The following is a 25,172-nucleotide window of genomic DNA, read 5'->3' on the forward strand; positions in this document are numbered from 1 at the left end:
GTTTGACTTCAGCTGGGAACCTGCACACTGAAATTTAAACCCCTTTATTCACATGCTTATCCACAAATGCCCACAAATGTGCAGTTACAAATAAATTAGTGAGTAGTTGAATTCATAAATACCAAATCTGTGAATAATGAGGATCAGCTGTACCAGGAGGTCACCATCCAGGGTCTGCGGACCCCTCGGTTTGCTAACACCCTTTCAGCTGTGTGCTAAGCTAAACAATATTGTTTTCACAGAATTCTGCTTCTCCTTGAATGAGCCTCTGACAAACGACGGTTATTCAGACTCGGGTAACTACCAACATCTTCTCAGTAGTGAATGAAGTCAGCCTGTCACGTCAAGGAAAACAACTGATATTATTTGTTGCCGACGATAAAATTTCAAGCTTTCAGGTGAAAATTAGATGTTGGAAAACTAGCATATGCTCCCACAAGGTGGAGAGCCTTCCAATATGTAAACACTTCTCGGATGTGATTAGAGATGATATCAAGCAGTGTGATTTTTCATGGTGTCTAATGAAATGTAGCAGCATTCAGAAGGGCTGCCTCACACCGTGAATCAGTATTTTCCAAGTGGCCAGTGCATGTTACAAAGTGATGCATGGAGAGAAGATCCATCCAAAGTGCAAGACAGGAAAATAGGTTTTAATACAACAGAGAATGACAAGTTCATTGATATCATGCCATATTCCACATTGCAACTAACTTTCGAGGACACTGCCCCTTTCAAGTTTTGGTGTGGCACACAAGCAGAATAGCCACGATTATCTGAAAAGACCATTAGAGCCGTCCTCTTTCTCAACTACATTTCTGTGTGAGGCCAGGTGTTTCTCATATACCTCGGAGAATTAGATAAGAAAAAAGTAGTTGTCCTCTAGTAAGCCAGATGTTAAAGAAGTGCATAAAAATGCACAACAATGCCACTCTTCTCACCGTGTTTTTCTTGGAAGATATAGATTTTATTTCACTTTATCTAAATAAAATTTAATATTTAATAAATTAATAAATTTTAATTAAATTAAATAAATTTATTTAATTTTAGCCTTGGAAATAACCTATCCATTGACAGATGAATGGATAAGAAAGGTCTGGTATATACAAACAATGGAATACTACTCGCCATTAAAAAAGAAGGAAATAATGCCATTTGCAATAACATGGATGAACCTAGAGGTTATCAACCTAAATGAGGTAAGTCAGACAGAGAAAGACAAATACTGTATAATATCACTTACATGTGAAATCTATAGTATGACGCAGGGAATCCCCTGTGGTCCAGTGGTTAGGAATCGGTGTTTTCACTGCCAAGGCCTGGGTTTGATCCCTAGTTGGGGAACTAGGATTCTGCAAGCCTCGTGGTGTGGCCCAAAAAATAAAATAAATAAAACATGACGCAAATGAACTTATCTATGGAACAGAAACATACAGACATGGGAACAGACTGGTGCTTGCCAAGGAGTGGGAAGGGGGGCGGGATTGGGAGAGAGGGGCGAGTGGCTGCGAACCAGTATATATAGAATATGGATAAATACCAAGGTCCTACTGCACAGCACAGGGGCTACCTTCAATATCCTGTGCTAAACCATAATGGAAAAGAATATATATGGAAAACTGAAGCACTTTGCTGTGGGGCAGAAATGAACGCAACACTGTAAATCAACTACACTTCAACTTAAAAAGTTAAAATGTTATTTATGTTACCATGTAATAGGTCTGTTATCTTTCTTTTTAAATGAATTAATAAATCATTTTTAATGTCTCAGTTAAGTTCCAGTGTGGGAAATACACATTAACAAAAGTTAATGTTAATGCTAACAAAACCCCACGTAAACAGGAGTTCTTCCAGGGTTCTCAATCAGGATGACCCTGAGGGATGGGATGGGGAAGGAGGTGGGAGGGGGATTCAGGATGGGGAACACGTGTACACTCATGGCTGATTCATGCCAATGTAAGGCAAAAACCACTACAATATTGTAAAGTAATTAGCCTCCAATTAAAATAAATTAATTTTTTTTTAAAAGAGTGTTTGAGACGCACTGGCCATGCCATGTGTCATCCAATCAACACTGATGTCACCCTATCCACATACACGCTGATTCTTACATCGTTTACAAGACCCTGGTGGGTCTTCCCAACAGCAAAGGAGACAGAAGCAACTGGGCGCCTGGAGAACGGGAGGCCCTGGAGACAAATGCCCAGCCCTGCAGACCTCATGATAAGTGGGCTTCACTTTCCTGAGTCAGTGTAGGATACTCATTACATGTGGAAGGACTTGGATTGCTTCATGGAGAGAGCAATGATATTTGTGAAGATGAAACATTTCAAGAGCTGTCCTCTTGGACAGTGGTCCTCAAGAGTCAATGGATGGAGGATCTGCTGACCAGAGGATTCCTGTGCTGTGTCCCCACCCTGAGCAATCCCATCAACTCTCAGGCTTCCAACTACTACCCGCAGCAGGGCATCTCAGCCTGTCCCTGCAAGGCTGTGAAATCTCCCCATTATCCCAGTAAAAATGCAATAGAGAAACTAGACCAACAGCCCAAACTTGAAAAGTCATTTAGGTGGTTAATACCAAAGAGAGAATGACATTGCCTGACCCTCTCTGAGTTGGAGCAAATTGTGTCAAAGCCACTCCAGGCAGCCCCCTCCTCCCCAAATCCCTCTTTCTCCTCAATTCTTCCTGAGCATCCTTCATCCCACTCCCACTTACAGAAAAAGTGGTCTTGGCTTTTTGGCTTCCAGGATCCATCTTTTCTCCCCAGGTGGGAAGCCCCAATGGCTCAGTGGGCAAAGAATCCACTTGCAGTGCAGGAGACACAAGAGACATGGGTTTAATCGCTGGGTTATGAAGATCCCCTGGAGGAGGGCACAGCAACCCACTCCAGTATTCGTGCCTGGGAAATCCAATGGACAGAGGAGCCTGGCGGGCTGCAATCCAAAGGGTCGCCAAGAGTCAGACACAACTGAGCAACTAAGCATGCACACCCAAAGTACCTCTCCTATTTTCTCATGTAATCACTCTAGCTTTCTTCCCTTCTCTTGCCCACACCCTACACAGATCAACACAACAGAAGTCCCCCCGTACACAAAAAAGCATCAGGAGCCCCCTGATAAAAGTACTTCTGTGCACTATTTACAATAGCTAGGACATGGAAGCAACCTTGATGTCCATCGGCAGACGAATGGATAGGAAAGCTGTGGTACATATCCACAATTGATTATTACTCAGCCATTAAAAAGAACACATTTGAATCTGTTCTAATGAGGTGGATGAAACTGGAGCCTATTATACAGAGTGAAGTAAGTCAGAAAGAAAAACACCAATACAGTATATTAACACATATATATGGAATTTAGAAAGATGGTAACAATGACCCTATATGTGAGACAGCAGAAGAGACACAAATATAAAGAACAGTCTTTTGGACTCTGTGGGAGAGGGCGAGGGTGGGATGATTTGAGAGAATAGCATTGAAACATGTATATTACCATGTGTGAAATAGATGACCAGTCCAAGTTCGATGTATGAAACAGGGCACTCAAAGCTGGTGCAGTGGGACTACCCTGAGGGATGGGATGGGAGGGAGGTGGGAGGGGGGTTCAGGATGGGGGACACATGTACACCCACGGCTGATTCATGTCAGTGTATGGCAAAAACCACCACAATATTGTAATTAGCCTCCAGTTAAAACAAACAAATTAATTTTAAAAAGAAAGAAAAAGCAAAAACAAAGAAAATACTTCTGTGCAAATACTTTTGCACAAATTGCTTTTTTTTCTAATGGACAAATGGCATGCGGTTCCAAAGTCTATTATTTTTATGAGACTAAGAGTTACCCATGAAATGTGTTTCTAAATTTGGAGTTCTTAAACTAAAGTCAGACCCATATAAGAATTCACTGAGGGTTCTGCCAGACAGTATTGCTTCTCTCCTAATTCTGTGCAAATAAGTATTTGGAATTTTCAAGGATAATGCTTAGTCATTAACACATCGTCAATGTTGCCTTGAGTTGTTGTGATTTGGGCTTGCTGCTATTATTCCATTTTAATTAGAAATCTTTATTAGTTTGACTTCATCATTATCACTTTAATTTCTTGTGAGCTATTTGATCGGCTATATAATGAGATGCCTATTAGCATCCATTGCAATTTTGGCCCATAATTTTCCAGTGCCCAGATTTAGGACAATGTGTTACGGTACAAATTTGAACCCTTCAGACTCCTATTGCTAAGATTTGTGAGGTGTTATTACAGATAATTATATAATGATAAATATACACATATTATTTTGTGATTATAGAAATAATTTCCTCAGAATGTCTTTGAACAGTGAAATTTTATGGTTATTGAAAGTGTTTCTTCAACTGGGAAGGCAAACAGGGCAACCTGGGGTCATGGTCTGTGTCTCAAATAACTAATGTCGAAAATATTTAAGTGGCAATGATTTGTTGCTGATAATTCCCAAATCAGAATCTCTTCTAATTCCTCCTCATCTCTACTCCCATACACTCAACCAAATAAATTCATTATTTCCAACATGGAAGCCATCTTCCCTCTCCCACACCAAACTTGCAGCTTGTAGCTGCTCGTGTCTCAGGAAATGACATCACTGTTCACGCCCTTCTCCATCCACACACCTGGCTCCTCCCTCTGCCCTGGTCCAGTCCCTATGTTCTGTTGATTCTGCCTCCAAGATGCTTTTTGAATCCTTCCTCTTCTTTCCATTTCTTCTGCTCCCATCCTAAGGCTCTGTCGTTTTTCACTGCTTTATGTCCAGCCTCCACAGTCATTTCTAGCACATAGTAGGTGCTTGTGCAGGATCCTGCCTAGCACACAGTAGGTGCTTGTGCGATACCTTTTGCTTGTCTGTTTGGATCCACTCTCCTCCCTTCTCCCCCTGTTCTGGGCCCAGGAAGCTGATGTGATGGGCCATCTCAGTAGCAGGCCTTGCCCTCTGGCTCTTTCAGCAGTGCTATTCAACAAAAATAAGATGCAAGCCACGGGTGTGAGCCTCAAGTTTCATTCAAAATTTTCCAGTAGCCACATTTTAAAAAGTAAAATGAAAAAGGTGAAGCTCCTTTTAATAATATATATTATTGGATTCAATATATCTGAAACATTCCCATGTCAACTTGTGATCAATATGAAAAGCTATTTATTTGTGACATGTTTTACAATCCCTTTCCTCACCAAACCTTTGCAATCCAGTGTGTGTGCGACACAGCACATCCCAATTCAGATTAGCCACATTTCAAGGGCACCATGTCTGATGAGTGCCCACCACCCTGGAGAGCTCAGATCCAGAGCTCAGAGGGAGGGAAGGGAATAAGAGCAGAGGATTTATGCCCCTAAGTACCCCACCATGGAATCCTCACAGGCGGGCAGATCCCATCTCCTGCTGAGTACCCTCTCTGTTTTGATGCTCCATGTATGAGGGTCCCAAGGCTGCTGTAACAAAGGACCACAGACTGGGTGGCTTAGAACAACAGACGTTTGACTCTCTAAGTCCAGAGACTGCCATATAGAGTGAAGACAGAGAAAAGCAAATATCATGTATTAATGAATATATGTGGGACCTACAAAAATGGTACAGATGAATCTATTTGCAAAGCAGAAATAGAGACACAGATGCAGAGAACAAATGTATGGACACCAAGGGGGAAACGGGGTGGCTGGGATGAGCTGGAAGATTGGAATTGGCATATATATAGTATTGGGGGCAGGAGGAGAAGGGGACGACAGAGGATGAGATGGCTGGATGGCATCACCGACTCGATGCACATGAGTTTGGGTGAACTCCAGGAGTTGGTGATGGACAGGGAGGCCTGGCGTGCTGCGATTCATGGGGTCGCAAAGAGTCAGACACAACTGAGTGACTGATCTGATCTGATGTATAAAACAGATAACTAATGAGAACCTCCTGGACAGCACAGGGAGCTCTATTCAGTGCTCTGTGGTGACCTGAATAGGAAGGAAATCCAAGGAAGAGGAGAGACAGGTATACATGTAGCTGATTCACTCTGCTGTACGGCAGAAACTAACACAACACTGTAACGCTTATACTCCAATTTTAAAAAGAAAACTGACATTTTTCCTCTCATAGTCCTTGAGACTACGAATGTGAAATCAAAGTGTTAGCGGGGCTGTGTTCCCTCTGAAGCTTCTAGCAGAGAGTCTGTCCATCTGGTGTTAACCACCATTCTAGGTCTCCCTTTGATGGGGAAACAATGGAAACAGTGAGAGACTTTATTTTGGGGGGCTCCAAAATCACTGCAGATAGTGACTGCAGCCATGAAATTAAAAGACACTTCCTCCTTGGAAGAAAAGCTATGACCAACCTAGACAGCATATTAAAAAGCAGAGACATTACTTTGCCAACAAAGGTCCGTCTAGTCAAAGCTATGGTTTTTCCAGTAGTTAAGTATGGATGTGAGAGTTGGACTATAAAGAAAGCTGAGCACCAAAGAATTGATGCTTTTGAACTGTGATGTTGGAGAAGACTCTTGAGAGTCCCTTGGACTGCAAGGATATCAAACCTGTCAATCCTCAAGGAAATCAGTCCTGGGTGTTCCTTGTAAGGACTGATGCTGAAGCTGAAACTCCAATAATTTGGCCACCTGATACAAAGAACTGACTCATTGCTGGGAAAGATTGAAGGCAGGAGGAGAAGGGGACAACAGAGGATGAGATGGTTGGATGACATCACCGACTCGATGGACATGAGTTTGAGCAAGTTCTGGAAGTTGGTGATGGACAGGGAAGCCTGGCATGCTGCAGTCCATGAAGTCGCAAAGAGTCGGACATGACTGAGCCACTGAACTGAACTGAGGCCTCCCCTGGCTTGCAGACACAGCATTCCAATCTCTGCCTCCATCACCAACCACCTTGCCATGGTTTTCTCCCCATCTCTTCTCACAAGGACATCATTCATGTTGGATTAAGGGCCACCCTACTCCAGCACAGCCTCATCTGAACCAGTGGCATCTTCAGTGATCCCACTTCCAAATCACACCATATTCCGAGGCTCTGGGAAGGACGTCATTTTGGGGGGGAACAGTCTCCAGCCCAGGACATCCTGTAACTGTCACCTCCTCTGAAGGGACATGCCATTGCTATTTCCTCAATGGTTTGAGACCATCTTCATTACGCACTAAATTCCCATGTGCAGCTGGGTCTGTCTCCAGATTTTTCAACTCTGTTCCATTGGTCTGTCTGTGCGGGCACCAGTTCCATGGTGTTCTAGTTACAGAGCCTTTCTGGCGTGTTTTAATATTCTAATTCTAGAATGCTTACGGTGTGTTTGACCCAATGTTTAAACTGGCTCGTCTTCCTCTAGGTCTTCCTTGTGACTCTTCCTCATTCATTCTTCAACATAAACTTTAATTTACACATTGTCCTGTGAAGAACTGACATTTCTTTGTGAACTGACATTCACAAAAATATTTGTGGAAATGAGTTTTTCTATTCAAACATGGCACATGTTTTTGCCATTTTGGGCCTTTTTTGTATCTTCCAGGGTGTTAAAGTTTTCCATAAGGTTTTAGACATTTCTATGTAAGTTTATCTCTAAGTATTTCATTTTCTTTCTAGCTGTTATAAGTGCAGTCCTCTCTTCCAGTAAGTTTTCTAACTGGTTTTTGCCTATATGTATGATAACTATTGATTTGTGTGAGCTCCCCTGGTGACTCAGTTGTAAAGCGTATCCCTATAAGGCAGGAGACACGGGTTCGATCGCTGGGTCAGCAAGATCCTCTGGAAAAGGAAATGGCAATCCACTCCAATGTTCTTGCCTGGGAAATCCCAAGGACAAAAGAGCCTGGTCAGCTAAAGTTCACAGGGTTGCAAAAGGGTCGGCTACAACTAAACCCCCATTGACTTGTGTGTTGCTTTTATAACTTAACTCACTGAATTTCCTTACTATTATATAGTAGTTTCCCACCAATTATTTGCATTGCTACACAGTCATATCATCTATAAATAGAAATGTACTTATATTATTTTCTAGCATCTACACTGTAAATGCTTTACTTTGTCTGATTTTATTGGCTAACAACACAATATTTAGCAGTAGAAGAGACATTAGTGGCCATTAGTTCTTATTCCAGACCTTGACAGCAAAGCCCCAAGTGCTTTGCAATTAAGTAAAAAGCTAACTTTGGTCTGAAGCATGTGTGTTTGTCATGTTATGGCAGTATCCATCAGTTCCTATATTACTAAGTGTTTATAAAATGAATAGGTATTGTTAAGGACTGAAGTCCTAACTCCAGTACTCAGAATGTGACTGTATTTGGAGAAAAGGCTGTTAATGGGGTAATTAAGTTAAAATGAATCCACTAGGGTGGGCCTTAATCTGTTCTGACTGGTGTCCTTAAAAGAGGGAATTCAGACCCACTAAGGAGCCCTAGGAGCAAGTGCACACGTAGGAAAGACCAGGTGAGGGGCGAGAAGGAGACCATGTGCAGCCCAAGGAGAGAAGCTGAAGAAGAAACCACCTTGATCTTGGACTTCGCAGCCTCCAGACCTGTCAAAAGATATGTTTCTGTTGTCCATGCCACAAGTCTGTGGTACTTTGGAATAACACCTGTTGCAGTCTAATATATATAGGGAATTGTCTCAAGTGCCTCTTCTGTATCTGTGGAGATGATTGTATGATTTATCCCCTTCAGTTCAGTTCAGTCGCTCAGTCGTGTCCAACCCCATGAATCGCAGCATGCCAGGCCTCCCTGTCCATCACCAACTACCAGAGTTCACTCAGACTCACGTCCATCGAGTCAGTGATGCCATCCAGCCATCTCATCCTCTGTTGTCCCCTTCTCCTCCTGCCCCCCAATCCCTCCCAGCATCAGGGTCTTTTCCAATGCGTCAACTCTTTGCATGAGGTGACAAAGTACTGGAGTTTCAGCTTTAGCATCATTCCTTCCAAAGAAATCCCAGGGCTGATCTCCTTCAGAATGGACTGGTTGGATCTCCTTGCAGTCCAGGGGACTCTCAAGAGTCTTCTCCAACACCACACTTCAAAAGCATCAATTCTTCGGTGCTCAGCTTTCTTCACAGCCCAACTCTCACATCCATATATGACCCTTAGCTCTATTAATTGTTGTTGTTCAGTCGCTAAGTCATGTTTGTGACCCCATGGACTGCAGCACACCAGGCTTTCCAATCCTCCACCATCGCTCAGAGTTTGCTCTAATTCATGTCTATTATGTCGATGATGCCAGCCAACCATTTCATCATGTGTCGGCCCCTTTTTCTGGCCTCAATCTTTCCTAGCATTAGAGTCTTTTCCAGTGAGTCAGTTCTTTGCATCAGGTGGCCAAAGTATTGGAGCTTCAGCATCAGCAACAGTCCTTCCATTGAATATTCAGGGTTGATTTCTTTTAGGATTGATAGGTTTAATCTTGCTGTCCATAGTATGGTGCATAAATACATTTCCTACTAACAGACATCCTTGCACTCTAGAATGAATTTCACTTACCAGTTTTGTTTTGTTTGGGGGCATGCCACATTGGTGGCAAGATCTTAGTTCCCAGACCAGGGATCGAACCCAGGCCCTGGCAGTGAGAGCACAGACTCCTAACCCCTGAATCACCAGGGAATTCCAAAACCTCACTTGTTCTTAAGGTGTCTTTCATGTGCTATTGCATTCTCTGGGATAACCTTTTACTTAAAAATTTAACATAAATCTTTATCAGTAAGATCAATCAGAAGTTTTGTTTTACAGTGAAATCTTTTCAAATTTGAGGATTAATAATATTTTCACTTTTCAGCAAAGAAAACCATTCTTTATATTCCCATTGCAACTTTTCTATAATTTTGTAATTCTTTTTTTATTAAAAAAATTAAACATAAAAAAAGTCTAAGCTCTTTGATGGCTCATTATCAGTAGAGGCAACTTCACGACGGTGTTATTAATAATGTTCTTCCTGTTGGGGTTGATATGCAATAGCCCTAATGTGTCAAATCTCTTGAACAAAGTAGATGAGTCCCTTGTCACATGGACAAAAGTCTCCAGGATTATCCCAGTTCCCGGCACATATTCAGTGTCCTGCAGAAATTCTTTGAATGAGCGAATGGACAAGGATGGATTCTGCACATATGCATCAAAGTATTGATAGTACAGAAAATCCACGGAACTTTTTCCCTTAAAATTTTGTGATGTGATAAAAGATCATTAATGTTTGAGAGTCTGATCCCTGTTTAAGCAGTTAGGAGAGTAGAAAGGAGATTTTTTTCCATCAACTAAAATAACTCTGCTTTCTGCAGACTGTGTAACAGGATAATTGAAGATTCATGCAAGACTAATGGATTCTTTGTGAGAAGGATGGATGCATGAAGGGAACCTGATATCCCTGCACGATGACAACAGCAGCAGCTATTTATCAGAAATGTAAATGGATTTACTCGGCCCGTGGCATCGCCCCTGCTGTAATGCCAAGTACACACTTGGCGCCACTTACCTCTTTCCTCCCAACCTCCCTCCACTTTGCTTTACCCGCACTTGTTGGCCCTTCTTGCATCAGACCGTCGATTTACGTGATATTACAAATGAGTGCAATCCTGAATGTGGTCATAAAGCCTGCTCAACACCATCATGAGCATAATCCCTCAGAAAACAAAAGCCCCTCTCTTTGGAGTGATTAGTACTCAGCCTGGTTGCTGCAAGCCTGACCCAAAAGCCTTACCTTACATGGAAGCGCTGGACCGTGACCCCACCAGAAAGATGTGAAGAGTCCAGTCAGGAAATCTAACCCCATGTCTCATGTTATGGGAAGAGAATTCTATCACTTTAAATGAGCTCCTTCCGACCCCCTATACCATCGCTGTATGACTTTGATAAATCACCCAGTTCCCAGGGTCTCAGGCTTGAACACCATCCAAGCATGTGCTCTGGGGCTTTGTTCACATAGGTTCCTCTTCCTGGAGCATCCTTCCCTACCTCCCATCCCTACTCAGCCGAATCATCGGAGGCCCAGCTCTGACCCACCTCCCCAGGAAACTTTCTGGATCCTGCCTTTCTGCTGCCTGTATCAGAACCATGAGTGTACATGCCCATTCTCTTTAGTAGGTCATACATGCCATCAGAGAGCAGACTGGGTCTTGGTCATTGATGAATGCCACACAGCAGTATCTCACTGCAGCATGCAACACTTATTTGTTGTGATAAATTCATTTATTAAAATAAATTCCCCTGGTGTGGATTCAATACCTCCTTTAAAATGAAACTTATTGCCTTCTGATGTTTGCATCCTCTTGAAGTTTTCAGAAATTTTTCTTAAACTTGAGGTTTCCATTTTGAACCTAGATAGATGTGTTTAGCTGTCAACTACAAGACTAATTTTGAAATTTCATGAAAGTATAATAATCCAATTCCTATGGAATAATAGAACAATGCTAAGTAAGGGTTTATGTTTGTGAACTACAAAATGCCCAAGAAGAAAGAAATGCTGCTTGAATATTTAATTGGCAGTGATATAAAGAAACTGAATGAAGTACCTGTAAAGCCATGCCTTCTGATTTTTCAGTTCCCTGAAAGCTTGGAGGTGCATAGTTTGCATGGCCAGGAGGGGAGAGAGTTTCATTTACAGAGTCGAAATAGAAGACCTGAAAGTAGGAAGCTTGCTGCTGCTGCTGCTGCTAAGTCGCTTCAGTCATGTCCGACTCTGTGCGACCCCATAGACGGCAGCCCACTAGGCTCCTCTGTCCCTGGGATTCTCCATGCAAGAGTACTGGAGTGGGTTGCCACTGGAAGCTTGCTCTACTGGGAAAAGTCACGTATTCGCTACAAAAGATGATACAAGTTAGATTTCTCTCTGTAAATTTGTTTCTCAGTAGTGTCCAACTCTTTGCAACCCCATGGACTGTAACCTCTGCCCATGGAATTCTCCAAGCAAGAGGTGAGTAGACACTCCCTTCTCCAAGCAATCTTCTCGATCCAGGAACTGAACCCAGGTCTCGTGCATTGCAGGTGAATTCTTTACCATATGAGCCACCGGGGAAACCCCATGGAAGATGATACAAGTTAGTTTTCTCTCTGTAAGCCAGCCTCTGAAGGCATCTTTAGAATCTTTCTATTTAGAAAAAGGAAGAGTAGAATTTCCCATGAAAATCTTCAACTAAAGGTTGCCATGCAGAATCATCAAACTGACTAAAAGTTATAACATGAAAATGTCATTGGCATAAACTCACATAAATATGTTCACAAATTCTTGATGTAGCATATCTTGACTGCCAATTATGTGCTGCTAGACCTACCTGAAGTAGGTCTCTAACTGCCTCTTAGAAAATGACATCACATGACCATAAATAGTATAAATCGACAATTTGCAAGTTTTCTTAAGCAGAATATTTTGGTAAGAGATCATATTTCTATTACCTCTGAGAAAACTCTTCTCTGTTAATTAGAAGAACTAAGGAACCTCTATTTTGTCGGCAAATGCCTACCCTGGAGGACTAGAGGGTTTAACTACAATATTTGTCTTGTGACTCATTTTGGTTTTGACAGTTTGACTACCATAATTATCACTTTCTCAGGAAATATTTAATGAAGATAATAAGATAATCCTGTGCACAACTGCACTTTCTCATGGAATCTTCTTCATTCGTTATTTAAATGATAGAAAAACGTGATTTTGTTATTAAGCTAATGCAAGGCTGAGTTTTCATACATGTTGCAACAATGCATATAATCTTAAAGGACAGGCTCAGTGGGTAAAGAATCTTCCTGCAATGCAGGAGACACAGGAGACTTGGGTTTGATTCCTGGGTCAGGAAGGTCTCGTGGAGAAGGAAGTGGCAACCCACTCCAGTATTCTTGCCTGGAAAATCCCATGGACAGAGGAGTCTGGAGGGGTACAGTTCATGGGTCATAAAGAGTCGGACACAACTGAGCACATGGCCCATATGCTATCTTTATGGAATAAGATGGGGTTTTTTTCTATATCATTTTAATGAAAAGACCAACATCTTTTGTTTTGGAAAACACCTCAATAATCTATTCATGGGGTTTAAAGAGAGGCTCTGCCATTCAAGTTGGCTTGAAGCAAGTCAGTAAAGACAGGCTGATGATGCTCTGGATGCAGAGGTCAAGGAGAGATGAGAGGAGGGGAGAGGGAGGGAGCATGGAAGCAGAGGATCCCCAGGGGCTTTGGAGGACAGGATATTTAAAATTTAGTGTGAGTTACCAACAGTTCCATCACTTCCAACGTTCCTCCAAGTCCTCTGCCCACACAAATGCCTTGTATGTGGAATCAGGGGTGGGACAGAGTTACCCACTCAGGATGGCACGGACCAGAAACTAAGTGCCCCCAGGGACTTACCTGGACCTGGGGGAGCTGGACGAGGGAACATGGGTGGACCTCTGCATGGCACCTGGAGATGCCCTGCCTTCAAGTCTCTTCTTTTGACATTGCCATTAATTTTTTTAAAAGAAAGCATTTTTCCCTGGAAACTGGTTTCCGCAATTTTTTTTTTTCCAACTTGAGAGATTTATGACTTACAACACAGCTTCCCCCTCCATTCCCCTACCAGGAAAAGCTTTACCTTCAGCAAAGCACATAAAAGATTCAAGATGAACCCGTTCTCAATTTGTCAGTTGGGTGTTTTCTCCTCTCACTTTCTCAGTATGGACTCACAGATGGTTAGACTTCCTATATTCCCCAAACTGATGGAAAATCTGCAGGGAACTGGGCTGAGAGCAACTTCTGGTGTCCTTGCTCAGGGCTGAAAATCCGTAAGGCTCTGTGGGCTCCACACCCTCTCCCTGAATCACAAACTAGAATCTTAAAATATACTGAGTCCTTTTCCTCCTTTTCTCTCTCAACTGCCATCCATTTAAAATGTGTTTTCCAAGCACTAACTCTGCATAACATACATTATACAGGTAGCCTTGCTAGAAAGGAATATTTTTCAATTGAGCAAGAAATTAGAAATGGCTGAAATAAGAAGAAAATATTAGGAAAACTCACCTGCTAGAGCAGTGATACTGCTAGCTAACCAGCAGCGATGCACAGCTGTAGATGGCAACTCAGGCTGAGGTCCCCTGCACTGCTGACGCTTGTGGATGCCCAAACAGCTTCCCCTGAGTTTCTGGATGACTCCTCACACTAGGGTCTAGGAGACAGTGACCAAGTCCACTTCATGCAGAAACTGCATAACAAGGCAAGATGGTCACTAGGGTTGTTTTGAATCCAAGTAAAGAGAAACTGGAAAAACTGATATACATTTGTGAGAAGTTTTGTTTTTTTTTCCTGAGCAGGAGATTCTTGAACTTGCATTTTGATGGTGTCTATTCCTTGGCTCTGGGGAAACCAGCCAAAGTCCTTCAGTATCTTGAAGACGAAGAGAGCCTACAGGAAAGGAGAGCTTTGAGACAATGTGGCACTGGGTACCATGAATGCACCTTTGCATCTTCCTCCAAGACGATGCTGTTTTGTGGACAGAGCTTCCCCCTCCTCAGGGTATCAGTGGTGGAGAAGGGCTTCTTTCTTGAGGGAGGATCGGGTCTGCCTGTATTGTGTGTCTACAGAACTCTGGGCATGTCCTCACCACAGGTTTCAGCCAGTGTGGAAGGGGCGTTGAAGCTACAGGAAAGACACACAGGCCCATCTAGCCCCAAGTCAAGTCCAGACCAAGAGGAGGGACTTGAAAGGACATCACTCCCCTTGGCCCCACCCAGCCTTGGCGCGGGTGGGATTAAAGACTGGTTTGGAGAAACGTGCTCATGTTCTGTGGGGGCAGGTGAAGCAAACCGATGATCCTAAAAAAATCAAGGCTGATGAAGTTCTTCTTAGAGTTCAGGGGGAAATGTCCTCAGAGCCTTGGGGCCTAAGGCCAGTCTTGGGGGTGCACTGGTGGGGAGATAGAAGCAGGCCATGAACCCAGGGATGAGGCGGCTGGGAGAAGACCCTCTTTAGCGCTGTGTGTGATTCTGCCCATCTTCTGTGACCCCAGATCCATCGTTAATATTCTTCTAGATGCTGCAACCTGGTCTCTGCTGGGCTGCAGGACCCACATGAGCCAAGGCGAGGGCCAAGCTCAGCCTTTGTAAAATTAGTTTCCTGCTGCTGCTGTCGCTAATTACCACCTACTTAGTGACTTAAAATAACACAGTCTTTCCAACAAGTCCTGGAGGTCAGAAGTCCACGGCGGGTCTCAGGGAACTAAAATTAAGGCTGGGGTTTCTTCTGGGGGCTCCAGGGAGAATCAGTGACCTTTCCTTTTCTTTCATCTAGAGGCTTCTGCCTTCCTTGGCCCGTGGCTGCACTATTCCAGCCTACACTCTCTCCTTGCATCTTTTTCTCAGACTCTGACCTTCTTGTCTTCCTCTTATAAGGACCCTTGTGAGCATCCTGGGCCCACAAGGTGAATCAGGGGAATTTCCCCCAGCAGTATTCGTAACTTAATCACATCCTGCAAAGTCACTTTTACCCTGTAAAGCAGCAGGTTCACAGATTTCAGGGTTTGGGACCCAGACACCTTTAGAGGTCATGACTAGCTTTCCATAGCCTTCCGGCCCCACCCAAGTGAGCATCCACATCTGCACCGAGAGGAGCCCACCCAAGGGGCAGAGGTGGCTGAGGCGGCAGAGGGGAGCCCCAAGATGCAGGAGGCCAGGGTGCAAAACTGGGGGCCGGGCGTGGGGTGGGTCCTCAACACTCTTCATTTAAGATTAACAACAAGTCCTTTTGAGTATAGATCAGATAAGTCGCTCAGTCGTGTCCGACTCTTTGTGACCCCATGAATCGCAGCACGCCAGGCCTCCCTGTCCATCACCAACTCCCAGAGTTCAGTCAGACTCACGTCCATCGAGTCAGTGATGCCATCCAGCCATCTCATCCTCTGTCGTCCCCTTCTCCTCCTGCCCCCAATCCCTCCCACCATCAGGGTCTTTTCCAATGAGTCAACTCTTCGCATGAGGTGGCCAAAGTACTGGAGTTTCAGCTTCAACATCATTCCTTCCAAAGAAATCCCAGGGCTGATCTCCTTCAGAATGGACTGGTTGGATCTCCTTGCAGTCCAAGGGACTCTCAAGAGTCTTCTCCAACACCACACTTCAAAAGCATCAATTCTTCAGTGCTCAGCCTTCTTCCCAGTCCAACTCTCACATCCATACATGACCATAGGAAAAACCATAGCCTTGACTAGACGAACCTTTGTTGGCAAAGTAATGTCTCTGCTTTTGAATATGCTATCTAGGTTGGTCATAACTTTCCTTCCAAGGAGTAAGTATCTTTTAATTTCATGGCTGCAGTCACCATCTGCAGTGATTTTGGAGCCCAGAAAAATAAAGTCTGACACTGTTTCCACTGTTTCCCCGTCTATTTGCCATGAAGTGGTGGGACCAGATGCCATGATCTTCATTTTCTGAATGTTGAGCTTTAAGCCAAATTTTTCACTCTCCACTTTCACTTTCATCAAGAGGCTTTTGAGTTCCTCTTCACTTTCTGCCATAAGGGTGGTGTCATCTGCATATCTGAGGTTATTGATATTTCTCCCGGCAATCTTGATTCCAGTTTGTGCTTCTTCCAGCCCAGTGTTTCTCATGATGTACTCTGCATATAAGTTAAATAAGCAGGGTGACAATATACAGCCTTGACGTACTCCTTTTCCTATTTGGAACCAGTCTGTTGTTCCATGTCCAGTTCTAACTATTGCTTCCTGACCTGCATATAGGTTTCTCAAGAGGCAGGTCAGGTGGTCTGGTATTCCCATCTCTTTCAGAATTTTCCACAGTTTATTGTGATCCACACAGTCAAAGGCTTTGGCATAGTCAAGAAAGCATAAATAGATGTTTTTCTGGAACTCTCTTGCTTTTTCTATGATCCAGCGGATGTTGGCAATTTGATCTCTGGTTCCTCTGCCTTTTCTAAAACCAGCTTGAACATCAGGAAGTTCACAGTTCACATATTACTGAAGCCTGGCTTGGAGAATTTTGAGCATTACTTTACTAGCATGTGAGATGAGTGCAATTGTGTGGTAGTTTGAGCATTCTTTGGCATTGCCTTTCTTTGGGATTGGAATGAAAACTGACCTTTTCCAGTCCTGTGGGCACTGCTGAGTTTTCCAAATTTGCTGGCATATGGAGTGCAGCACTTTCACAGCATCATCTTTCAGGATTTGAAATAGCTCAACTGGAATTCCATCACCTCCACTAGCTTTGTTCGTAGTGATGCTTTCTAAGGCCCACTTGACTTCACATTCCAGGATGTCTGGCTCTAGGTCAGTGATCACACCATCGTGATTATCTAGGTCATGAAGATCTTTTTTGTACAGTTCTGTGTATTCTTGCCACCTCTTTTTAATATCTTCTGCTTCTGTTAAGTCCATAACATTTCTGTCCTTTATCGAGCTCATCTTTGCATGAAATGTTCCTTTGGTATCTCTGATTTTCTTGAAGAGATCCCTAGTCTTTCCCATTCTGTTGTTTTCCTCTATTTCTTTGCATTGATCGCTGAAGAAGGCTTTCTTATCTCTTCTTGCTATTCTTTGGAACTCTGCATTCAGATGTTTATATCTTTTCTTTTCTCCTTTGCTTTTTGCTTCTCTTCTTTTCACAGCTATTTGTAAGGCCTCCCCAGACAGCCATTTTGCTTTTTTGCATTTCTTTTCTATGGGAATGGTCTTGATCCCTATCTCCTGTACAATGTCACGAACCTCATTCCATAGTTCATTAGGCACTCTATCAGATCTAGGCCCTTAAATCTATTTCTCACTTCCACTGTATAATCATAAGGGATTTGACTTAGGTCATACCTGAATGGTCTAGTGGTTTTCCCTACTTTCTTCAATTTAAGTCTGAATTTGGCAATAAGGAGTTCATGGTCTGAGCCACAGTCAGCTCCTGGTCTTGTTTTTGCTGACTGTATAGAGCATCTCCATCTTTGGCTGCAAAGAATATAATCAATCTGATTTCGGTGTTGACCATCTCGTGATGTCCATGTTTAGAGTCTTCTCTTGTGTTGTTGGAAGAGGGTGTTTGTTATGACCAGTGCATTTTCTTGGCAAAACTCTATTAGTCTTTGCCCTGCTTCATTCCGTATTCCAAGGCCAAATTTGCCTGTTACTCCAGGTGTTTCTTGACTTCCTACTTTTGCATTCCAGTCCCCTATAATGAAAAGGACATCTTTTTTGGGTGTTAGTTCTAAAAGGTCTTGTAGGTCTTCATAGAACCATTCAACTTCTGCTTCTTCAGCATTACTGGTTGAGGCATAGACTTGGATTACTGTGATATTGAATGGTTTGCCTTGGAAACGAACAGAGATAATTCTGTTGTTTTTGAGATTGCATCCAAGTACTGCATTTCGGACTCTTTTGTTAACCATGATGGCCACTCCATTTCTTCTGAGGGATTCCTGCCCACAGTAGTAGATATAATGGTCATCTGAGCTAAATTCACAAACCCAAACATGACATAGGACATATTTGTACTAAAAATTATTCCATTGTTTATTTGATAGTCACATTGAACTGGGCATCCTATATTTTCACTTGCTAAATCTAGAAACCTTGGAGGAACTTACAGAAATAGTTCTGAGGCATGTGGAAGGAAGACACTTAAAGGGATCTCGCATCTTACAATGAGGCCATTACAGAGCTTTGCTGGTGTTACTACATCACACGTTGTACTCACTGATTTTATGAATTGCCATCATGGTTCCCTTAACACTTTCTTCTTGCCACGTTAATATTTCTCTGATCTGAATTTAACTGTCTTTTCTAATGTTAGTTTTTCTGCATTTTTTTAAACTTGGCTAATTTTACCCTAGTACTAAATATGTATTCAAAATGTGGTACTAATCAGTGCATCAATAACTGAACTTCTTGTTTCCATAGAGCAAAGACATCACTTGTTGCCTCCAGTAAACAGATGTGCTGCTCATACAGTCACACTCGTAACTGAGCTGTTCACTGTCAGGGCTCTTGGACATCAAGATGATCCAGCTAAAGTTAACAGCCAGTTATGTTCTTCATGCATCAGAAAATTCCCAGAGGTCTTACGTAAAACATCATGACTCTTCAAATAGCATCATAATCTGAGTACTGAAAAGAGATTGAAGTAAATTACTACATCATGGAAGCTTCCCTATGCAGTGGGCAATCAGGAGTGTGAACAAGCCCCAGCATGATTTGAAAAGAGACTGAAGTAAATTACTACATCATGGAAGCGTCCCTACACAGTGGGCAATCAGGAGTGTGAACAAGCCCCAGGATGATTTGAAAAGAGACTGAAGTAAATTACTACATCATGGAAGCATCCCTACACAGTGGGCAATCAGGAGTGTGAACAAGCCCCAGGATGATTTGAAAAGAGACTGAAGTAAATTACTACATCATGGAAGCGTCCCTACGCAGTGGGCAATCAGGACTGTGAACAAGCCCCAGGATGATTTGAAAAGAGATTGAAGTAAATTACTACATCATGGAAGCGTCCCTACGCAGTGGGCAATCAGGACTGTGAACAAGCCCCAGGATGATTTGAAAAGAGATTGAAGTAAATTACTACATCATGGAAGCGTCCCTACGCAGTGGGCAATCAGGAGTGTGAACAAGACCCAGGATGATTTGAAAAGAGATTGAAGTAAATTACTACATCATGGAAGCGTCCCTACACAGTGGGCAATCAGGACTGTGAACAAGCCCCAGGATGATTTGAAAAGAGATTGAAGTAAATTACTACATCATGGAAGTGTCCCTACGCAGTGGGCAATCAGGAGTGTGAACAAGCCCCAGGATGATTTGAAAAGAGATCAAAGTAAATTACTACATCATGGAAGTGTCCCTACGCAGTGGGCAATCAGGAGTGTGAACAAGCCCCAGGATGATTTGAAAAGAGATCAAAGTAAATTACTACATCATGGAAGGGTCCCTACGCAGTGGGCAATCAGGAGTGTGAACAAGCCCCAGGATGATTTGGCATCATTTTTAAAGAGTATATATTCTCACTTGAATTACACAATAATCTGAACTATCTAGACCAGCCCTGACCAACAGAAATAATGCCAACCAGACGTAATTATAAATGTTCTAGGAGCCACATTAAAACAATAAAAAAGAAACAGGAGAAGCAAATTTCCATGATGTATTTCACTCAACACATCCAAAGTACCATTCCCACAACATGTAATAAATGCAAGCACTCTTCAAGAGATATTTTTATGTTCTTTTTTTTTCCTATTAAAGTTTTTGAAATCTGGAGTGTGTCTCATAGTTAGAGACCATCTCAACTTGAAGTAGACACATTTCCAAACCTGAATAGCCACACACACCCGGTGAGTTCCACGACTGGCTCGGGCAGTCCCACGGTTACTACACATCCACCAACACAGTGCCTCTTCTAAACACAGAAGCCCAGACAAGTCAGAGACTGCTCGTGCTGATGGGCACTGCTAGGGTATTTCTGAATCCTCCCAGCAGCGAGGAGTACTTTAAACCCAAAACAGCAACCTCGTTTGTTTCCACTGTCATTCCTTCAAACATGAAAGACGGAGTGCTCAGACACACAGAGACAATTAATTAGAATCAAGTAATCAGGAGAGAACCGTATGTTAATTGATTCCTTTACACCCACAGGAACAGAGAAGCAGGAAGTGTAACAGCCCAGCGCTGAGGACAGAAGTCACCCTTCTGAAGCAGAGTGCGCTTCCGAAGCTGCCTCAAATGTAAAATCCACCCTTGAAGGCGAGCGTTTGGCACTGAGTGTGCTGCAGGCTCTTAGGGAAGGAACACCTGACCTTTCGACCCTGTATGGCTATGAACCTGGGCTGATCCTCCCAAACATGAGACAGCCACACTCCAACAGTCGTGCAGTAGGACTCAGCGTAGCGGCTAGGACACGCAAGGCATCCTGAGCTCCACGGGAACACCTTTATCACACAAAAACAGGGGTGCCTGGAATTCTTACCATATGGCTCTGTCAATGGCCTCCGCCTGCCCATGCATGGCAGGGAAGAAGCCAGCACCCAGCTGAAGTGGGTACTGAGCTTCGTCTCTGTGCGTGAGTGTGTGTAAGAACTCACTGATACGTTGCGTGATCTGAGTCTACAGCTCACACATTCCACTTTTGAGGTTAATAAAATACTCCTGGTTGCTGTTGTCTAGTCGCTAAGTCTTGTCTGACTCTTTTAAAATATACCTTGGGCATTGTCATTGTTTCTGTGCAGCACAAGATCTTAGGGTACCAGGGGGTTCCCGTTTACAAGAGCCTGTGAACAGACTCAGAACTGCAGCCGTGAGAACGTTTGCGTACTGACAGCAGGGCCACACGGGTGGGACAGTCACACGTGACAGAGGGAGGCTGGCCTCATTTCCAGAGGCATTTTCAGTCCCCGTGACTTACGGTCCTAATTTGAATTCCTGTCACCAACACACATAACATTCTGGCCTCAGTTTCCAAGTTTCTTACTGAGAAAAGAATAATACTGACTCAACTACCAACATTATTCTGAATATTAAATCTTTAAAACACCAACTGTGTGTGTGTGTGTGTGTTGGGAGCTCAAAGTCATGGATACCTAATATTATAATGCCCAGCTTATATCCCACCCTGTAAGATCTAGAGGTTCATCTGGCAAATGACAGTAACTACATTTTAGTCTTTCCTCTTTAACTTTTTGTTTTATACTGAAGTATGGTTGATTAACAATGCTGTGTTAATTTCAGGCATACAGCAAAGTGATTCGGCTATACCTATACATGTATCTATTCTTTTTCAAATTCGCTTTCAATTTAGACTGTTATTAATACACAATATTGAGGAGAGCTCCCTGTGCTATACAATAGGCCCTTATTGATTATCCATTTTACTTATTTCTATTGGAAGATAATTGCTGTTTACTATATAGAAGACTGCAGTCCACTGGGTCACAAAGAGTCAGACACGACTGAGTGACTGAACTGAACTGATACAGAAGACTATAGCAGCGTGTATATGTCAATCCCAAACTCCTTCACTATCCCTTCCCCCACCACTCCCCCTGGTAACTGTAGTTTGTTTTCTAAGCCTATGAGTCTGTTCCTTTTTTGTCCAATAAGCTCACTTGCCTCATTTCTTTTTAGATCCTGCATATGAGCACTATCATACGGTATCTCTCTTTCTCAGTCTGACTGACTTCACTCAGCGTGACACTCTCTAGGTCCGTCCATGTTGCTGCAAATGGCATTATTTCATTCTTTTTAATGGCTGAGTGATGCTCCAGATAATAGCTGCATTCTATTTAAATAGCAGGGGAAATGGAAAGTTCTCGTGCAGAAGACTCCTCAGAAGGCTATGCCATCTCCCAGTCCCTGTTTGTACTAGGAAAAGAGGCTGATACAAAGCCGTCAAGGTTAACAATTTAAAACTCATCTTCCTTTTATTGGAAGATTTCTCCTGAGGGAGATTTTTTGAAGAGGAAACAGAGAAATATGATGTATTGACTCCAAGCTTCTTTTCATGGCAAAGAAGCCTCCAGAATTCACGGAGTAAGCACACCTTTGCTGATCGTTTTGGTGAGTGGAGAGCTGTAGTTTCATAGCCATCCTCTGACAGCTTTGCACCATCCTGCTCTTGGGGAGACCTCTACTCTCTGGGTTGAGCCACATGTCTGCTGACTCACAGTCTCCAATGGGGCTGACAGCCACTGATATCTGCAATTTTAAGAACCCCTCAGAGGCTCTTGGGGCTCCCCAGGTGGTGCTTTAGGAAAGAACCGGCCTGCTAATGCAGGAGATGCAAGAGACACAAGAGATAACGGGTTTGGTCCCTGAGTCGAGAAGATCCCCTGGAGGAGGGCATGGCAACCCACTCCAGTATTCTTGCCTGGAGAATCCCCATGGACAGAGAAGCCTGGCACGCTACAGTCCATAGGGTCGCACAGAATCGGACACAATGGAAGTGACTTAGATAAAGACTTTGATGAGCCCATCATCAGAAAGGACATGCCCAGAGAAGGAACTGGTGAGCTTTAAAGAAGGTCAATAGATGCACACCTGAAATTAACATAGCATTGTAGATCAGCTATATTTTAAAAGGAAAATAGATCAATAGAAGATTTCCAAACTAAAATTAAAAGAATGAAAAAACCCCAGGACATTCTAGAGTAGTGGGCAGGGGAGTTTCTCTGGTGGCCTAGTGGTTAGGATTCTGGGCTTTCAGTTCCAAGGCCCAGGTTCAATCCCTGATCAGGGAACTGAGATTCCACAAGCCACACAGCACAGCCAGAAACAAACAGACAGACAGAGAGATGGGACAATTTCAAAAGGTGTAATAAATGCATAACTGGAATACCTGAAGGGAAAAAGAGAGAATGGGACATAATATTTGAATAATAATAATAGCAAAGAACTTTCCAAAATGAATAACCTCTCCATTTCCAGAATAACAGAGAACACTAAGCAGAATAAATGCCAAAACAAAAAAAACAAAAAAAACCTACCTGCAGGCATATCATATCCAAAATGCAGAAAACCAATGACAAAGAGAAAACATTGAAAGAAGGAAGAGGGAGGGAAAAAAACACTTTACCTTCAGATGAAACAGAATTTTAGCAGACATTCCGTCAGAAACCATGCAAGACAGAATGGAGTCAAAGCTCTCTTGTTGAAATAACAAAAATACCAATCTAGAACGCTATGTTCAGAGAAATTACTCTTCAAAACTGAAAGAAAAAGAAAGATTTACTCAGATAAACATAAACTGAGGAAATCCATCACCAGTCTCACAAGAAAGGTTAAAAGATTTTCTCAGGCGAAGGAAAATGATATAGGCCAAAAACTTGTATCTACATTTTAAAAAAAGGAAAAGCATTGAGGGAGGAATAAATGAGGGTAAAGAAAGTATTTTTATTCTTAATTGATCTAAGCAATAACTGTTTGAAATAGTAATGATAACAATGTATTAGGTTATTGTAGCAAATATGTAAGCGAAATGAACGGCAGCAGGCCATGAGGATGGGAGGGAGAAATTGGGAATTCTCTTTTGTAAGATAACCTCCCCAGGTGGCGCTAGTGGTAAAGAACCTACCGGCAAATGCAGGGGAGATAGGAGACGCAGGTTTGATCCCTGACTCTGGAAGACCTCCTGGAGGAGGGAATGGCATCCCACTACAGTATTCTTGCCTGGAGAATCCCAGGGACAGAAGAGCCTGGCGGGCTACAGTCCATGGGGTCAAAAAGAGTTAGACACGACTGAAGCCACTTAGCAGAAAGATAACATCGCTACATACAAAGTGGAATAATGTTATGTGTAGGTAGACTTAAATTAGCTTAAGAGTAAATATTGTAAACTCTTAGAGCAACAGTTTTTAATAAGCATATTTGCTATGCTTAGAAGATAAAATTTAATCATATGAATTGCTCAAATAAAATCAGAGAAAGCAGAAGTCTCTGACAATAAACAGAAAATGGCTACAAACATGGTTGACATAATAATCCAAATACGTCAATAATCACACTAAATATTATTACAATAGACTGCCAGAGTTAAAAAGACTAAAATGTATGTTATTTACATGAAAACTGAAAGTGTTAGTTGCTCATTTGAATGAAACTCTTTGCTACCCTCTGGACTATAGCCCACCAGGCTCCTCTGTCCTTGGAATTCTCCAGGCAAGAATGTTAATATAAAGTCAAATGTAAAACCATGGGAAAGATTGTCGTTGTTGTTGTTCGGTCGCTAAGTCGTGTCCAACTCTTTGCAGCCCCATGGACTGTAGCACCCAGGTTACCCAGTCCTTCCCTGTCTCCCAGTTTGCTCAAATTCATGTCCAGTGAGTTTGAGTCAGTGATGCTATCTAACCATGTCATCATCTGCCACCTTCTTCTCCTCCTGCCTTCAGTCCCTCCCAGCACCAGGGCCTTTTCCAGTGAGTCAGCTCTTTGCATTAGGTGGCCAAAGTACTGGAGCTTCAGCTTCAGCATCAGTCCTTCCAGTGAATATTCAGAGTTGATTTCCTTCAGGATGGACTGGTTTCATTTCCTTGCAGTCTAAGGGACTCTCAAGAATCTTCTCCAACAACACAGTCCGAAAGCATCCATTACTTGGTGCTTAGCCTTCTTTATGGTCCAACTCTTACATCCACACACGACTACTGGGAAAACCATAGCTTTGACAATACGGACCTTTGTTGGCAAAGTAATGTCTCTGTTCTTTCAATACATTGTCTAAGTATGGAAAAGACAGACCTTGCTAAT

This window comes from Bos grunniens, chromosome 26 (assembly GCF_055505025.1).
Source record: "Bos grunniens cultivar Pamir isolate PY7600 chromosome 26, Bosgru_T2T1.0, whole genome shotgun sequence".
NCBI classification, from domain to species: domain Eukaryota; kingdom Metazoa; phylum Chordata; class Mammalia; order Artiodactyla; family Bovidae; genus Bos; species Bos grunniens.